Source organism: Saccostrea cucullata, unplaced genomic scaffold (genome assembly GCF_032062105.1).
Source record: "Saccostrea cucullata isolate Sc308-1 unplaced genomic scaffold, CSIRO_AGI_Scuc_v1 ctg13255, whole genome shotgun sequence".
Classification (NCBI taxonomy): Eukaryota; Metazoa; Mollusca; class Bivalvia; order Ostreida; family Ostreidae; genus Saccostrea; species Saccostrea cuccullata.
This window is the reverse complement of record NW_026920572.1, coordinates 991-5156: the sequence shown is the minus strand read 5'-3', so window position 1 is coordinate 5156 and position 4166 is coordinate 991. Positions and strand designations below refer to the sequence as shown.

Here is a 4166-nt window from a genome sequence, read left to right as displayed (position 1 = left end):
TAGAAAGAATTGGGGTATACTCCTGTATTTGTTTTATAAGGGGACAACTATTTTATTTTGAGGGTGAGGGACTGGCAGATTTTAAAAATAAATACTTGCAGATCAGTGATCTCCCCCTCCCACGAATCAGAGTTTTTTTTACATTTTTTTTTTTTTTTTTTTTTTGCATGTAGGATTTTCAATGAAGAGGAAAATAAATAAATAATCTGTCCTTCATCTTATTGATTGGAAATTAATATTAATCTGTCTTTCATTGACATGAAAATGAAAAAAAAAAATCTGACTCGGAAAAACTCGCCTCCCCCCCCCCCCCTTCCCTCAGAACAAATGGTGGTCCCCTATCCTATTTTGAATCAATTAGGGGGATCTCTAGTCTCCTGTTTTTGGTAATATTATTGAAAGATAAATGAACACAATGCACATGCTGGAAAAAAGATCTTGATGATCATTAGTACCCTCCACACAAAATGGTAAGAAAGTTAAGATTTTCAAATCTTAATGGCATTTTAAACACCTGTACAGTAAATATATGAAAAAGTCAAATTATTATTTATCTAGAAAATTTATTAAATAAACATTTCTTTTCAAATCCAATGACAGACTGTAGGAATGCTGGGCAGGTGCAAATTATTTCCATCACCTCATGTTCTTGTGGATAAAATGAATTCTGAAAAATATGAGAAAATCAGGAAATACCATTATTGAAAGTAATTTGTGTTTAAAAAATGAAATAAAAAAATGCATGGAAACATTTAACATAGAATTTACATATATGTGTAACGTGAAGCGGTCACCCATCCAAGGGTTAAACAGGCTCACCGTTGCTTAACTTGCCTGAAATATAGGGAGACTCTACCGCATCACCAGAAAAGCTAGCTCACTGGCGAGGCAGTATAAGTTCCCTATATACTGTCCGCTACACGTTTTCAATTCTTCTGTTAGATTTATTATCAAAACTTTGTATGGTTTATAGAATATATTGAGCATACCATTTTCCTTAAATGATGGATTAACTTGCTGCCTGAATGAATCCATTTGTCCAACATCTGGGAATAGCTAGGCCTACAACACAATATATATGCAGTTATATGCTATGAGATTACTAAATATACATTGTAGAATAAAATGGCATTACATTTGACAAAACAAATTATGCTACATTGTATATTGTAGTGAATTTATGTTATTGATATAAATGAAAAAAAATGTGTTACAAAATTTCTCTGGGAAAGTGAAACCTCTGACATTTACAATAGTTATTGATAGAATATTTTCTATAAAAAAAATTCTAAGTTTCTCCTTTTATATTACCAAAATGAAAAAAAAACCAATATGTAAAGCACATGCAAACTTTGAAAATGTGAAATGCTTTAGAAGTGTACATACCCTGTGGAGAAATGATGCATTTTTTTATTTATTCACTCTTTAAGCCTGAAACTCTGGACAGCTACAATGATAAAAGTAGTATATAAATATTTTTAATGTACATGTAATCTAAACAAAAAATGAATTTTTTTTTTCATTAATTTAGAAATTCTAGAAAATTACAACCATAGATCTGAAGTGGGGCTTTTATGTTTTCAACACAGTGTTACGGATATTTTTTTTTTTAAATTGTGTAGCATATATTTGCCCTATGTCAAAATACACCATTGCTTGTTTAGGCCTAGTCACTACTGCAGTACTTAGTGAATCATTGACTGAAACAATGAAAATTAGTTTAAATTTGTGTTACTGATGATCTCCATTATTACACATATTGTCTCAAAGAAAATGAGCTAACTGACAGGAACTCAGTACATATTTAGTGCAATTAATTTTCAATAATTCTAAAAAGTGTGCAACTTAGTATGAGGGGGGTGGTTGTTACACACATTACAGTTTTTCACTGACTGTGCTAATACATATAAATGAACATGAACACACTTGGGGTTTTTTTTATGTTAACAAAAACATGTCTACATATTGTAGATCTACACATGTACCTACATATGCGTATATATACTGACCTGGAATTACAGTGCAGTGGTTGATCTACTGAGCTAGAGCTGGTGCAAATCGTCTCAGTTTTCTGCTATTTTCCGAAATAATGTCCTCATATTCTTGTAAAATGGAGAAGCAATGCCTTGTCTCTTATTTTATCCCTATTTTCTTTATAGATTGTGTGGTTATTGCATTTAAATCCACTGCAAATCTCAGCTGATGTCGCCACGTTTTTAGATGTAAACAACATTCCGTGTCACCGAGTGCAAGCGCTTGGCTGAAGTCGAATACAGACAAAGGACACATCAAAAAGAGAATTATTTTAAAGACATGCTATTTTATATACGAGAAAATCACTAATTATTTTCTATTTACACATGAAATTATTGTTATCTATTACAAATTGTTGCCAATATCGGTAAATAGTTATTTTGAGCACCATTTCCTTATATGGATCAATCAGGGCGGAGCAACTGTCATGACGTCAGACCTCATTATGACTTCATTACCATATTTTTTTCATGTGTTGCCTTAACTGTACTGCGAATTTCAGTATTCTTTTGGGCTATTTGAAAGTCAGTGTAAAATACATAATCATGTCATTTTTCAACCTGCAACATTTTAATCACTTTTTAATAATTAGTGCTATAGTTATAAATTACTACTAAGTATAACAGAATAAATAAATAAAAGACAATGTAGCATTATAAACTTCCATTACATGTAAGAACAGATTGGCGGTCTATGTAATGCTTGCATTTTTCGAATATGCCAAAACTCATGTTCAAAATATACACGACTTATTTTTCATTTGAGAAAAGTTATTTAGTAGTCAAATGCGCAGGAGTGGTTGTGATATTTCGCTAAAGTAATTGATTTATTTTCCAGCTGTCAGTTTAGGTTCATTATACATGTACATGTATACTTATAATTTAATACATGTATAATATGTTTTTAGATTTCTGTATTGCGGTGATGTTGATATTTCTGAGGATACAGTTATCGTGGCATTGTACGCTGCTGATAAATACGATACTGAGGACTTGAAAAAAGCATTGCAATCATATTTAGATCAAAATATTAGAACGGAAACTGTCTGTACAATCGTTGAACCTGCAAAGTTATTCAACTTTGAAAATCTGACAGAAAAATGTATGGATTTTACTTTGACAAAACTTTGATTCAGTTTTTCAGTCGCCCCCTGCCTTAGGACTAATGAAAGAAACACTCAGCGAGATAGTCTCGTCCGATAACTTATATATCGATGAACTAGAAATTTATTACTTTCTAATAAAATGGGCTGAAAACCAGTGCGTGAAGAAATCTTCAAATAAGTGTGAAGAAAATATCAGAAACGAGACAGGGGACATCATCTATCAAGTTCGTTTTCTGTCCATGGGTTTAAAAACATTTGTAAAAGATGTTTGCGGACGAAAAATACTTACTCCTGAGGAGATGTTTCATTTGCAGCAAATTATTGTTGGAAATCTGCACAAAGGAAACACAAAATTCAATCTTGGGGAACGGAGGTATAAAACGTTTACGGTTTTTAGTGGCAGTGGACGAGAGAAAGGTAGAATTATACGGGTACCGTGGACAGTTTAGAATTTACAGTGAACAGAAAAGTTAAACTTCATTGGTTTATGATGTGGGGAGGAACGTCGATTCCATATACTTACACGATAGAGGGAAAATTGCTTGAAAACTCGATCGATGTCGCAGACACACCTTCTTAGAAAATAAAGAAAACTGATTTTTTTGGATTATCAGTTTGTTGTTAAATTTCGGAAACCAGTGATTTTATATCCTTATAAAGGATACAGATCTAGAGTTTGGGTAAAATTACAAGGACCTAGCAGCTTGAACGGTACAACATACAAACAGTCCGTCAACGAAGGGGGTGTCCAGATTTATAGGCACGGTGGGAAAAATAACCCTTCGGAACTTCGGAAAAAAATTGAGGTTTCCTGGATTTATCCTGTCAATGTAAAAAAAAACAAGTTCGAATGCCTATAATAACAATAATTTATGATATTTTCAGTTAAACTCTAATCTGTTCGTGGAGGAAATTTTTATGCATTTTAATATATTTTTATCATATAGTTTATATTAAATTTCGTGGTATTTTTTATATTATAAAATCTAAAAAAAAAAAAACAAATATAGCTTTTTTTTTATTTTTT

The 4166-nt window shown here is 31.9% G+C and overlaps 1 long non-coding RNA gene across 1 annotated transcript; it reads right to left on the bottom strand.

Moving 5' to 3' along the window:
- Positions 1–531: 531 nt before the first annotated feature.
- LOC134251396 (uncharacterized) lies at positions 532–2260 on the bottom strand. The gene is made up of 4 exons (XR_009988732.1): positions 2010–2260; positions 1387–1447; positions 990–1062; positions 532–667 (listed from the first exon to the last, which is right to left on the bottom strand). It is a non-coding gene; the product is annotated as an uncharacterized LOC134251396 (long non-coding RNA).
- Positions 2261–4166: the final 1906 nt, after the last annotated feature.